This window comes from Adiantum capillus-veneris, chromosome 3 (assembly GCF_014529385.1).
Source record: "Adiantum capillus-veneris isolate H3 chromosome 3, ASM1452938v2, whole genome shotgun sequence".
In the NCBI taxonomy this organism is placed as follows: domain Eukaryota; kingdom Viridiplantae; phylum Streptophyta; class Polypodiopsida; order Polypodiales; family Pteridaceae; genus Adiantum; species Adiantum capillus-veneris.
This window is the reverse complement of record NC_140933.1, coordinates 167,402,417-167,417,784: the sequence shown is the minus strand read 5'-3', so window position 1 is coordinate 167,417,784 and position 15,368 is coordinate 167,402,417. Positions and strand designations below refer to the sequence as shown.

The window sequence follows — 15,368 nt, the reverse complement described above, 5'->3', positions numbered from 1 at the left end:
AAGGGGCTAAAAGAAATGCCAAGCCCATGGAAAACAAAGATCAAAATGATTCAAGGGGGAAGAACAATGCTCAAAGTTCTTCCGAAGGCAATCTCAACAACAACAACAAGACCAAGGAGAAAGGAGTTTACAAAGGTAAAAATAAACTCTCTCCTGAAGAGCTAGAGATTTTTCGCAAAGATTGCAAGTGATTTAAGTGTGGGGAGCAAGGACATGGCTATCGTTCTTGCCCCAAAATAAATGCCCGCAATGAGACTCCTAGAGCTTCTATGGTTGAAGCTCCAAAAGAAGATTCTCATTGCAAAGGATCCTCCCTTTCCTATGCTTGGGGGTAGGTGAGGGAGCATGATGCCTTCATCATTTTTTATCCTGGCTCTACTCGTAACTTCATATCAATGGAGTTGGCCACAAAGCTAGGCATACAAGCTTTTGAGATAGGAGATAATGTAAGTGCCGATGGAGCTTTCACGGGACAACAAGTCTCGCTTACGCCCTTGATTGGGAAATTGAGGCTTCATGTCCAAAGCTACGTCGACAAAGAAGACTTTTTCATCTCTCCTCTCCAACATGAGGATGTTATCCTAGGGGCACCATGGTTCAATCACTTGGTTGCCAATATGAAGTTCCTAGAAAGGAGAATTTATTTCACCTACAGGGAAAAGAACATGTATATAGATGCTAATGAGTTGGGTCATACTATACCTCTTGTAAATTCACATGCTTTTGATAAGTCAATGAAAAGCTCGGTTTCCTCATATATGATTTTTTTCAAAGAGTCTCTAAATGATGCTAATGTTTTACCAAAACAAAGTGGTAGGAATTAAGGAGAATTAGAGTTGTCTAAATTTCTAAATGGATTCCGATATGTTTTTATCGATGATATCCTTATGTAGTTACCTCCAAAACGAGGGAATGATGACCATACAATAGAGCTTCTACCTAGGAGCTCACCTCCTAATAAGCATCCTTATCGAGTTTCTCAAGCTCAACAAGAGGAGATTATGAGTCATGTACAAGAGCTATTAGACAAAGGGATGGTGAGTCCTAGCTCCTCCCCCTTTTATTCACCAGTCCTATTAGTACAAAAAAAAGACGGCACATATCATATGTGTGTCAACTATAGAGCACTAAACCGGATCACTATCAAAAATAGATTTCCTGTACCATGGGTAGAAGATTTGTTTGATAAGCTATAAGGCTCCGGCGTACTTCAATAGGATTGACCTTAAAAGTGGCCATATCAAATAAGGATAGTGAATAAAGATATTTTAAAGACTTCTTTTTGCACAACATTTGGTCTTTATGAATATCTTGTCATGCCTTTTGGCTTGACAAATGCTCCGGCCACATTTAACCGCCTAATGGAGAAAATTTTAGGCCCCACCGCAAGTTTACTAGAGTGTTCTTTGATGGCATCATCATCTACTCCAATTCTCTCGAGGAGCATAAGCAACATCTCCAGGTAATCTTTCAAGCTTTGAGGGAGATTAAACTTTTCATTAACCAAAAGAAGTGTGAATTTTTCCGTCAAGAGATTCATTACTTAGGTCACATTATCTCTTGAGATGGTATCCGTATGGATTCATCAAAATTAGAGGTAATAAAATGATGGCCTAACCTAAGGAATCTACATGAGCTACAAAGCTTTATTGGTATGCACGCATACCAATAAAAGAAAAGTATATTTTTCCTTTAAGAGATTCATTACTAAGGTCACATTATCTCTCGAGATGGTATCCGTATGGATCCATCAAAATTAGAGGTAATAAAAGGATGGCCTAACCCAAGGAATCTACATGAGCTATGAATCTTTATTGATATGTGCGCTGTAACTTTTAATGGCCTAAAAACTTGTATGTAGCGGAAATTAGCATGAACATAGTGGGCATTTCATTAGAATAGATTCCTAATGAGAATTACAAGAGTGCTTGGGTGGAGAGAGCAACAAAAAGCATAACACCTAGTTAGATAGCACGAACAATACTTTCAAAAGAGAGAGAAATTAAGCTATTGACAACAGTTGAGGACCGGATTTACATGGAGCCGGTCCCCCCTCCAAAAGGCTTTGTATTATGGTTTCTCCCATCAAGAGAGACATTGTACAATACAATTCTTTGTGTTCCTTCAAGACTGGCTAGTGCAATGAAGATGAAAGCTTCATGCACTAAGCAAAACACTTATCAAACACAACATCAATTATCTCCGATCTCAGCCCCAAGACCTCACACACCTTCAAAGATGGTGAGAGCTAGCGGGGTATGAGAGTAGATTGAGAGGAAGAAGGAGTAGTCTTACAAGAAAAATGTACATCTCCTCACATAATCATTCATATTAGCATAGCTTAGCTTAGTAATTAGTATGGTAGAGGAGATGAGCATGCATTGAAGCATGGCTCTTGGTTGGATTTGCATGACAAAGCCAAGAGTTGTTGGTGTAGGCCTCCCTTCTCACAAGCTTGGAGTAGGTGGTAAGCTTTCCATTAAAGTGAGAAGGAGAGAGAGTCTTCTTTACTTCACACATGAGATTGTGTGAGTGTGTGTGTGATAATGCCTTTCAAAAATCAGCCCCCTCTCTCTCTTGGTCGATTCCTCTTGCTATTTGCTCATGCTCCACTCTCATTGGACCTCCCTAGGGCTAGCCAATGATAATTAAGCAGTATAAGTGATAGCCTTCTGACATGTGTCCCCGTTTCCCCTTTTGTGAGAGCTCTATGTAATTAATAAATGCAACTAAACTCTCATTGGACCCCTTTGCCCCCTGGCCAATAGGAATCAGGCAAGCCATTGGGCTGTTGAATGCTCATTGGACCCCTTGGGAGACTGTCCAATAGTCTTCTAGGGCGATCAATTCTCATTGGTTCTTTTACTAAGTGTTTTTAAACTAATTAAACTAGATTTAATCTAGTATAATTCTCATTGGTCCACCTCCAAGGCCATCCAAAAGGAATTGGGTACACCTTGTGGGCATCTGGGCTAGGGAGCTGACATGTGTCCCTCATTCCCTTTGTGTAAAGGGAGCTTGTGTGTGTGTGTGTGTGTGTGTGTGTGTGTGTGTGTGTGTGTGTGTGTGTGTGTGTGTGTGTGTGTGTGTGAGTTTCTCTCTCATTCTCTACTCCCAAGGCTCACCCCCTCCTATGTAGGGATTTGTAAAGACTTTTGGGACACACACAAAGCATCCAATTCCCCCCATGCTTGACCTTTGGACACAACCTTTGAATTTTGGAACCTTAGCATTTTGGAAGTCTTAATGGGCTGAACCTTAGGGTCTTTTAAGCCCATTGTTGCACATGGATCTTTTGCAGATGGCCCCCCCTTTGGATCCCTATTGTGGCCGGTCTGCTAGCTTAACCAATATTCTAGCTTTTTCTCCCCTGGCACTTTCCCATATTAAATGATCAGTTTAACATGAGAAATCATTTAGGAGAATTAGATATTGATTATTATGACATGCACATACTATAAATACTTCATAGAAAAATTCTCTCAACGAGCAGGACCATTACATGACTTGACCAAGAAGAATGTTAAGTATTCATGGACTATTAACGAGAAAAATGCTTTTGACAAGCTTAAAGAAAAGCTTACCTCCCAACTAGTTCTTACACTAATGGATCTCTCAAAGCCATTTGAGGTCCAATGTGATGCTTGTAGAGATTGCCTTGGAGCAGTCTTGCTCCAAGAAGGGCATTCCATAGCATATGAAATTTGGAGACTCAATACTGATGAACGAGCATTGGGCATATATGAAAAAGAGCTACTAGCTGTTCTACATGCCCTAGACATATGGAAGCATTATCTTTTGGGGACTCCATTCATCTTACAAACAGACCACCCAAATCTCAAGTACTTCATGATGCAAACCAAGCTTTCCAACAAACAAATGAGGTGGGCAAATTTTCTTTCGCAATTCAATTTTCATATTGCTCATATTGTCGGTAAGCATAATCAAGTGGCCGATGCACTATCACGAGGACCAAGAGCAAAAGCGGTGTCTATAGAAACTCACAATGATCTATCTTCCATGATAGATGAGTATGCTACGGACCCTGATTTTAAGGACATAATGTCAGCCCTTGCCTTAGGGAAGAAAGAGGAACCATTTACCTTGGAAAATGGTTATCTTGTCCATGGCAACAGGCTATGTGTCACTCACTCTCTTTATGATAAAGTGAGGTATGAATCCCATGCTCCTCCCTACGCGGGGCATAGAGGGATTCAACCTACTCTTTGAGGAGTAGAGACGTATTTTTATTGGTCCACCATGAAAGTGGACATACATTAGTATGTTTCCAAATGTGTGGTATCCCAAAAGAAAAAATATGATAGAGGGAAGAAACCTGGATTACTCCAGCCATTGCCAATCCCTAATTTACCATGGGAGAGTATATCCATGGATTTTATCTTTGGATTACCCAAGTCTATCCATGGGAATACCGGAATATGGACAATAGTCGACAGGTTTAGCAAGCAAGCACATTTTATTCCTGTCAAAAATAATATTAAGGCACACCAAATGGCAACCCTCTTCATATCTTAGATTTTCAAAACCCATGGATCACCAGCATCCATTGTGTCAGATAGAGATCTTAGAATGACCAATAATTTTTGGAAAGGTCTCTTTGAAAATCTAGGTACAAGGTTGAATTTCTTTTCGGCTTATCACCCACAAACAGATGGCCAAAGTGAGATAGCCAACCTTACGATTTTTTATCTACTAAAGACCTATGTTATAGAAGTAGATCTACGCTCACAATGGGAGGAGTATCTACTACTTGTAGAGTATGCGTACAATAACACTGTCCATACTACTATAGGAAAGGGACTTGAGATCATTGAGGGAAGACCTAAAAGTCCCTTGCTACTTAAGGTACATGGGAAGATCTTCGTTGCCGATGAGTATAGCCGAGACCTACAAGAATCTTTCCAAAAGATTAAGGAGGCTATATCCATCTCTCAACAAAGACAAAAAGTTGTTGCTAATAAGCACAAAAGGGCCTTAACGTTAAAAGAAAATGATTGGGTCTTACTCAAATTTCCCAACGCTCGATTGAGGCAAACTACGGGAAAAAATCCTACGGGCCATCAAAAGTATTATGCTAAATTAGCAAAAAGATACTATGGTACCTTTCAAATCTTGAATTCAATCAATGAGATGGCTTATCAACTCAAGTTGCCCGCTCATACACAATGCTTTTCATGTGAGCCTACTTAAGCCATACAAAGGAGAGCCACCAAGAGAACCAATTATCAAAGACCCTCCAAAAATCAAAGATCAAGAAGAGGTGTTGCAGCCCAAATCGATTCTTCGACACGAAGACAAGGTACTAAGACATGGTAAGATTATATGAGGATACCTTATTAAATTTAAAAACTATCCTTTTCAAGATGCTAGATGGATGCAAGGAACACAGCTTAATGATAGTATGAACCTTGTCAATGCTTATAATGCTACATTAGAGTAAGCAAATTTCTTTTAAATGATCAATGTTTTTGTCTTATAAGACTAGATCTCTATTTTTATTGTGCACAAATTTAAGTAGTATGCATGCTTAGAATCATGTTTGTGTTGACAACGTCTCTCAAACACCAAGAAATATGGACTAATGACTAAGACTTTATCTTGTCTACCTCATAGTTGAGGATGACTATGTTTCAAGGTAGAGGTAACGTCATAAAATCTAATATCTAGATTTATCCAAATAATTTTCTCATGTTAAACTAATGATTTAATATGGGAAGGTAAAAGGGAAACAAGAGCTAGAACATAGACGTGTGTTTTTAGACCAAGCTCAGCACAGGGCGAAAAGGGAGATGGTTACATCTCGGAAAGGGATCAAAAACATGTGGTAGTGATGTGTGTGAACACACTTAGGACCATCGGGGTATTTTTTCTCTCACTAGGAGTAGTTTTCCCTCGTGCATTGTATATACACACATCATTCTAGGGCTAACTGATCTTTCCATTGCACACTAAGCAATACACTCTCTATTGTGCCCCTTGAGCTTCCTTCATCTTCTCCAAGATGTGTGTGTTTTCTTGCAACCCTAATTCCAACAATTGGTATTAGAGTAGGTTGCATCCTCCCGGGCTTAGTCGCCAGTAGCTCCACCACACGCCTGCTCACTTTCTCCAATTCCTATGAGCTTTGGCAAGCATTCGCAGGTCGACAAAAATTTTGGCTCATTACGGCCTCCAAAATGAATTTTGATTCGGGCTCATTACGGCCTTGGGTGCATTACGGCCTCCGTTTCCACTACAAGCAGTATTGCGCATACTATTTTGTCATTTTCTGCCATTGTCGTTTTTAGCATAACATGTCTCTTATGGTCTTCTACGGTTTATGCTATATAGTATATGTTGTTCCCGCTTTCCTTCTCCTCTTTTCGAACAGTTTTCACATCAGGTGCAACATTTACCATGACTCACAACAACACATATGTGTTCAAGATGTTTACTGCTAAGGACGGATTGGATAAGAAAAATTACCCTATGTGGGCTTATATGCTGCAACATGTTCTTGTGTCAAAGGGCGTTTGGAACATTGTGTAGGGCATTGATGTATGTCCTAGTTTTGAGGATACAGGGGATGTTGAGGATGTTGCAGTTCTTGATGCAAGGATTGTTGTTGTTAGATTTTTTTTGCCTACGGTAGAACAAGCTTGTTGGGATGTAAAAGATGCATAGGCTCATGCATTGATTGTGTTGTTTATGAAGCGCACTATTACTCCTCACATTCATTCAACAAAATTTGCAAAACATGTTTGGGATACTATGGCTGGTTTTTATGCAAGTCGTAATGAGGCTAAAATTGCATTGTTGCATAAAGAGCTGGAATAAAAGATTATGCATGAGAAAGATGACATGAACACTTTCCTTGTTGGTGTCAAGGATATCAATGAGCAACTTATTTCTTGCGGTGAAGTTATTTTAGACAATTCCCTTGTGCAGACTGTTCTTGATGCCTTGCCAAATTCTTACCAGACTTTTGCTAGTACTTGGAGACTTATGATCCAAGGAAATCTTGAAGTGGACTCAGATTGGGCTAGTTTTTTTGACACATGAGTGTCCACAAGTGGTTTTTGTTTCATGATTGTCATCTCATGCATATCATGGTTAAGCAAGAATCAACCTATTGTGGCCAGTTCCAGTTGTGAGGCTGAGTACATGGCAGTCTTCACAGTTACGGTTGAGTGTGTATGGCTCAGACGCCTTATGGCTGATTTGGGTGTTGGACAAGACACTGCCAACACTATCTACGCTGACAGTCAAAGCGCATTGGCAGTTGCGAGGAACCCAGTTTTTTATGTTAGCACAAAGCACATTTAGGTGCATTACCACTATGCTAGGGAGAGGCTCTCAACAGAGGAGTTCAGCTTGTCTTATGTGCCAACGCAGCACAACCTTGCAGATCTTTTCACAAAGGAGTTGTCTTCTGAGAAGTTTGAATCTTTTCACAAAGCTTTGGGCTTACTCCCCTTTGTAGATTGATCATGTCCTCAGGGCATGGCACTTCCCTTTACTTTATGTGCCAGCTCTCATCCACAGCAGCACTCCTCCATGGGAGATTTGTTACCATATACATGTAGTAGTGATGTGTGTGAACACACTTAGGACCGCTAGGGCATTTTTTCCCTCACTAGGAGTTTTTCCCCCCGTGCATTGTATATACACCCATCACTCTAGGGCTAAGTGATCTTTCCATTTCACACTAATCAATACACTCTCTATTGTGTGCCTTGAGCTTCCTTCGTCTTCTCCAAGCTGTGTGTGTTTTCCTGCAACCCTAATTTCAACACTCCAAAGGTTAGTGTTACAAGTCCTTAGACCTAGGACCTTCAGGTTAGGCAAGCTAGGTTTGTGCTTGAGGTGTTCAAGTCAAAGATAAGCCCTAATTAGGGGCATGAGAGAGAACATACACACGCACACACACACACACACACACACACACACACACACACACACACACTCAAGGAAAGTCCAAGACTCAAGAGGCACTAAGGCCACATGTTAGGCCCCTAGAAATATTGCCCTCATAAGGTGCCTAAAATTTATTGGATGACCTATAGAAAGGTCCAATGAGAATTTAAATTCAATTAAAAAATCAAGATCTTTCTCTTAAAAATGGAAAAGGAGGACATTTGTCCAAATGCTACAATTTAAAAAGTTAAGGTCTTTCTCTTAAAGGAAAAGAAGGAGGGTGCTTGTTGAAGAGGCTACAATAAAATAAATAAGATCTCTCTCTCTCTTTTATATACACCACAAGTCACACACACACATGCTCTGATTGTGTGTTGTGCACACAAGTCATCTCCTTCTCCAAGCTTTAGAAGTGGAGATCCTACACCAACACTCTTGACTATGGAATGCAAATCCAACCAAGAGCCATGCTTCAATGCTATGCTTTCCATCTTCTTCATCTCCATTACTATGCTACTATGCTATGCTAAGCCCTATGAATAATGGTATGAGAGGACACTACTTATCTCTTTTATGTTACTTCTTCTTCCTCTTCCCTACCCTCATTCCCTACTAGATCTCTCCACCTTTGAAGGTGTTTGAGGTCTTGGGATCAAGGCCGGGGACAAGTTAATGCTTTCATTAGATTAATTTAGCAGTATAATTGTGGTGCATGAAGCTCTCTATTTTCATTGCACCATCAAGGTCTCAAGGAACACAAAGCTTGTATTGTACCAAGTCTCTCTTTATGGGGGAAGGTATAATACAAAAGCCTTTTGGAGGGGGGACCCCGGCTCCACATAAATCCGGTCCTCAATTGTTGTCAAGTTCTCTAATTATCTCTCTTGCAAAGCATTATTCATGCCAAGCTAATGAAGTATAATCGTTATGTTGCTACCTCTAATCAACTTCTCTCTCTATTTTCTCAAAGTATTCTCATAAAAATTCTCACTACATTTCTCTAAATTCCTCTATTCTCAATGTTCATAGTCTAATTCCGTTACATATTAAAGGGCTCCTTTCACTCATTGCTATTATGATACTAACTTAAGTGTTCAATTGCATCATGATCAAAGAAGCACTTCTTGGAGACATACAAGATGAGGTGTTTATAATTGACTACCAAATCTTTTGTCTTTAAGATGAAAGAAAGCCTCCCCAAGATCTTATAGGTTGGTTTACCTATTGCAATCCAAGTGTGAGAGCTATTACTTTTCCATATATCTCAAGGTAAATCATTGTTGTATACTACAAAGTGTTCTATAAATTGTGAAATTTATTTTTTTTCATTTCTTTTGTACAAACCATTGGAGCCTTGTCAAGCTAGACATGCAAGAAAAAGTAGTTCTTAATTTCAATTCTATTGAGAAAAAAACAGACTTGGACATCAAAGGGTAATAAATTTAAAGCCTTTACAAAATTTGTTAAGCAAAAAGAAATTTGAAATATTGTGAACTTTTTGAACAGCCGTGTCAACATCTTAATTGCAACCACTGAAATCTTCCATGCTTTGGGTAGTATTTCTAAAGAGATTACACATGGAAAGATTCAAGTTTGAGTTCTCTCTTTTTACTAAGCTTTTTCTATCTTGGTAATTAAGTTTCTTTTGTTTCTTGGTTCACTTTCTATAGGTACCACAACAAAAGGACAATCATAAGTTTGGATGGTATTTGCTATTCAGTGCCAAAGCCATGTTGGATCATGTTTACAAAAGCGAGACCTCAAAGGTCTATTTATTTCTAACACTTAATGCACCAAATGATACAATTTCTTTGACTCACAAAATTGTTCTTGCAGTATTGTAACTTTCTATTACAACATATACAGAGCTGGATGTAGCACAATTTTGTATGGATAAAATTGAAAGCATAATAAATAATTTCAATGCAAACAGTTGGATTAATTGCAAAGCTTTTTAAAAGGAAAGTCTAGAGTTTGATAGACAAGAGGCTATAGATGATGAACTATCAAAGTCTCCAAAAGAGATGGAGTGGTTTGAAGATGAAAAGCTTCTCGCAGAAGAAACGCCATCACAAGAAGAAGAAGCTAACCAAAATGATTTACCGGCTGACCCTCATGAAGAAGAATTTGTTGAAGATGAAGACATAAAGAAGTCACCAATGCCAGAACCATCAGTAATAAGCACCTCTGATGAAAGGATTAAAAAGAGATTGAAAGTGACAATGTATCGAAAACATGATAAATATATTTTAAGTACTTTTGTGTATTAAAACAACTTGTAATAGATTAAGATATTGTCTTTACCTTCTCCATATTTGAATTTGTGTACCTATTTATGAAGACCACATTCAAATGTATGTCCTTACACTTCATAAGATTCTCTCTTCTTTTGGATATCTGTCAAGATAAAAAAATATGCTAGTCAAAAATCTTTATCTTTTATTTAAACCTGTTGTTTTGATGAAATTACTTGTCTACAATTGATCTAAAATAGAAAATCTTGGGGAAGCTCAACTTCGTCTTCATTTATCAACTCTTGTCAAATTTGTAGAATATTGCACTCTCCACCAATAGATAAAGTGGTTTGAAGTTCTTCATGCATCCATGCATCAATGTGTACCAAAGGATTGTCTTGCATATTTTGAAGGTCTTGATGCAATATCATAGGAACACCGTTTACTCTATGAGATCTTTGATAGTAAAATGTCATGATAAAGTTTTGACTTTTTATCGTGTATTTCACATTTAATTTGATGGATCCACTTTGTAATCAATTCCATTAGAATCACAAAAATCCCATCCTTTGTCTAGAAACTCAAGTATTGTATCTTTGTCTACATTCTTACACACAAGCATGGTATTTTTCAGAGCTATTGGACATTCACTTGTGGCCAAATATTTCACAAATACATGGATTGGCATGCTCACTTTGATTTTCACAAGCCTACTTGCTACATTAGGCTTTAACCCTTTTTTCACTTCATTAAATAGCTTTTCTAGTGTTCCAGAAGAAAGATCGATACCAACATGAAGAAACTATCGCAATCTACTATGGGTTGGGATCTATATAGCACAAGTTATTTTTGTGTTTTATTTTTTCTACGCATGACAATTTTGCATCAAGCGCATACTCATCGACCATGGCTAACAAAAATGTGAGGGGGTGGGGCGTAGCATAGGCAAATAGCATAGTCCTTGACCAACAAGATTATCAATCTAAGGAATATAATGTGGGCTTTCTTGGAGTTATCACACAATGAAGTGTGAGAGCTTCAATGGACACAATGAATAAAAGGATTCAAGGATTAACACTCATAAAGAGAAGCCATGGATTATTCTTTTTCTACTCATTCTCACAAACTTACTAACTACCTTGTACACATCATGGGAATTGAAGCTTGCCTCTCCTTAATCTCCCATTCACCACTCTACAAAAGAAATATGGTTAACAAGTTCTACTTCACATTAGTGTTAGCACTATAGCCCACCCAACCACTCAATGTTAATTCACATGCACTAACACTAACCACACACACGTTGTGGAAACAAAAGTCAAGTGTAAGAAGACATAGCCCTCACACATCACAACCAAGCTACATGGATGGAAGCAATATTAATTAGACAATGATTAGAAGATTTCAAATGTAATCCACTTGAAATGCACACAATCAATCCAAAGTAGACAAATAAGAAGACATGAAAGTTGATTAGTGAAAGTCAAGAGATACATAGGCATTGAGATTCCAATATCATCCATGACCACCAAATCTACAAGATCTTTTCCTACCCAAGAATGCTTATCTCTTAGCTTAAGCACTTCTTTATACGCATGGACTCTAAGCCTCTCTAAATTACAATTAAATTAATTCCATTTCCCATAGTCTTATACAAATTGGTAGTATATGTGTTTTATGGTATTCTTGATGCGGACTTGACATTGGATGCCATATGGTTTAATGACTCTCATGTATGAGGCCACTATCATCACTCATGTTTTTTGTATTGACTGGACTTGCATATTTTTAGTGCTTGTTTATGCGCATATCTTGATCATGTTAGTTGTGATTACTTTACAGTGTATGTATGGTCTTCAAATATACTACTGAGTATGCTCATTGTGGTGTTGATTTGGAACGACAATGAGCATGTCTTGCTCATGTTAGCTGTGATTACCTTACAAAGTATGTTTGGTATTGAAGTATGCTACTGAGTATGCTCATTGTGGTGTCGATTCTACATTTATATGGCAGCTTGAGTCTTGAGTCTTTGCAACTTCTTGTGAGGTTCATGGTGAGGAATTTTAAAGCCGAGCATTGTGAGACCGGTTTACCCAATGTGAGGTGTATTAGGTATGTTGGAGATCTCCTTTGTGACCTCACCATAGGATATGTATAGAGAGGACTAGATAAATTCTACATAATATTGGTGAGCCAATTTTGTTGGATGATTTGGTCAATGATAGTGCACTTGGCTAGATAAACACTCTCCATGCACATGGTCATTGTATAATGGTTTTTTGACTCTCTATCAGTTGAGATTGTATTGAATTTGCAAAGGAGACTATTTGTCACTCTACCGGTCTTCTTGCCATAAAATTTGTTCTTGATTGTAGCTATGTTGTCTTCTTTTAAAAAGGATATTTATAATATTTTGCAAGCATGGTACAAATGTTTCCATTTGGAAGGAGAAAAATCTAGGACGTTTTGATTCAAAAGAACCAGGCAGCACCATTGTTTGAATGCCAAGAGGGTGATGGTATGTCCAAGGTAGGGTGGAAATCACTTGATGCAAAGGCAAGGTCTGCTATATGCTTGCATCTTGCAAAGTCAATATAATTTACCAATGTTGGTGAGGCTACCACTCATAGTTTATGGCAGAAATTATGTGATACCTATGAGAGAAAAAAATGATAGCAATAGTTTTTTATCAAAAAGCTCGATGAGCTATGCATGAAGGAAGGCGAAAGCATGTCAGCACATTTGAATGAGTTCAATATACTCTTTAGTTAGCTGACTTCACATGGAATTAATTTTAATGGCAAAGTTCAGTCTATTTTCTTCCTATGCTCCTTGCCTTCCTCATGGGATATGTTTTGTACAAACATAAAAAATTCAACACCAAAAGGCACATTGGTATTTGATGATGTTGCTGGTAGTTTGCTTAAAGAGGAGATTCATAGGATGCTGCTCATTCTCATCAGAGAGATTGTATTCATGATTGTGGTGAGTCCAAAGATCATATAAATACTCACAATAAATCTCTTGATTCTATACATGATGTTGAGTGCTACTATTACCATAAGAAGGGAAATATGAATAGGGATTTCTTTGTAGCAAAGAGGGAAAATAAGAAAAAGTCCAATGATGACAAAAATTGGAAATTGAGGAAGTGAATGTGGTTGAGTCACACATGGTTGGCTATGGTGATAGTGCATATGGTGTTGATGCACATGTTTTGGATATCTTGATTTTTACTTCAGATATTGGTGTAGAATCTAGATAAGATGCTCTCATGAGGCAAACTATGCACAAAATTGGATGATAGATTTTGTTGCAAGTTTCCATGTTACACAAATAGATATTGGTTCCCTACTTATACAAAAATTTATTAGGTTATTGTGTCAAGTGGGCAACTCTTATGCACTTGACATAGTTAGCATTGGAAACATTCACCTGTTTTCAAATGTTACGGAATTTGTATTGTACACAATGTCATACATGTTCCCAAGTTAGTGAAGAGATTTCTTTCTATGGGATAGCTTGATGAATTGGGGACTATCAAGAAATTTGGCTATTTTCAAGGGTCAAAATCATGGTTCACAATATTCCATGCATGTGTCGTGTGTAAAAGACAATTTTATTGCTATATTCAAGTTATCGTCCTACTGAGTTTTGGCATTGCGGTTAGACTATATGAGCCAAAAGGAAATTAAAACTCTTGAACGTTTTGGTTACTTGCATGTCTCGTTTTTTAGTGACTTTTTTATTTGTAAGCAAGCTAGGAGCCTCTTGAACTTGTTCATGGTGATGTATGTGGTCTTATGCCGACGAATAATTATCTAGGGGGGGGCTAGTTACTTTGGGACATTCAATGATGACTCTACAAGGAAGGTGTAAGTTTATCCTTTGAAAAGTACGGATGCGTTTTGCTCTACTTTCCAAAAGTTCCATGCGCTAGTTGAGAATCACTCAAGCAAAAATCTTAAAGGATTAAGGATTGATGACTCTACAAGGAAGGTGTGATTTTATCCTTTGAAAATTAAGGATGAGATTGCTCTACTTTTTGCAAGTTCCCTACACTAGTTGAGAATCAAACGAGAAAAAATATGAAAGGATTAAGGACTGATAATGGTGTGGAATATCTCTCAAGAGATATGGTTGACTTCTATGAAAAGAGATAAATTAAGCACAGTTTACCACACCATACACACCAACCCAAAATAGACTTGCAAAACGGATGAATCATTCTATTCAAGAATGTGTTCTTGCTATGCTTTCTATGGCCAACCTTACACAAAGCTTTTGGATAGAGGTCGTTTTGATAGCAATGCATAGTTTCAACAGGTCTCCTATCACGCCATTGGATTACAAGGCTCCTGAAGACATGTGGTCTGGCAAGAAGCCATGTTATGATCACTTACATGTCTTTGATTGCAAGGCATATACTCATGTGCCAAAAGCACTTAGGTCAAAGCTTGATCTAAAGTCACATAAATGCATCTTTGTGGTTATATGGTGCTTATGGTGAGGTGGGTTTTCATCTATGGCACCAAATATCTTGTAAGATTATCAAAAGTTCTCATGGGGTCTTTAATGATTCAAAGGTGCATAGACAACCTCTTAAGGAAATTGAGCACAAAAAATCACCTTTGAGGATGTTACCTCCTATAAAGTAATAAGATTAGTGATGTTCCTTCCACGAGCAATGCTCATGAACAAGCAAAAAGGAGTAGTTTGGAGTTGAGATGTTCTATGAAAACCTCACATCCACATGAGATATTTCAGCTAGGTGTCAATTATGTTACATTGATTGACTCCAATGAACTGTTTTTCTACTAAGAATCCATGCAAATGGATGACAAATTGAAGTGCGACCAAGCTATGCAATCTAAGTATGACTTGATTATGATCAATGAGACTTGGAACTTGGTGAATTTTCCTACTAGAAAGAAATCTTTACCTTGCAAATGGGTTTACAATCTAAAGAGTACATCTAGAGATGTCATGCCTAGCTACAAGACTAGATTAATTGCTCAGGGATTTGCACAACAAAAACACATTGATTTTGATGATATTTTTTTGCTTATGGTCAAGATGACTACCTTGTGTATTGTGCTTGGATTAAAAGCTACTGAGGATTTGGAATTGGTCCAAATGGAAGTGAAGAAAGCTTTCCTTCATGGAGATCTCCATGATGATGTATAAATGCACTTGAGGGGTTTGTAGTTAAAG

General features: G+C 38.0%; 1 pseudogene; it reads left to right on the top strand.

The window, feature by feature from the left end:
* The first annotated feature begins 9,022 nt into the window (after window positions 1–9,022).
* LOC147462140 (uncharacterized) lies at window positions 9,023–10,187 on the top strand (annotated as a pseudogene).
* The last annotated feature ends 5,181 nt before the right edge of the window (window positions 10,188–15,368 follow it).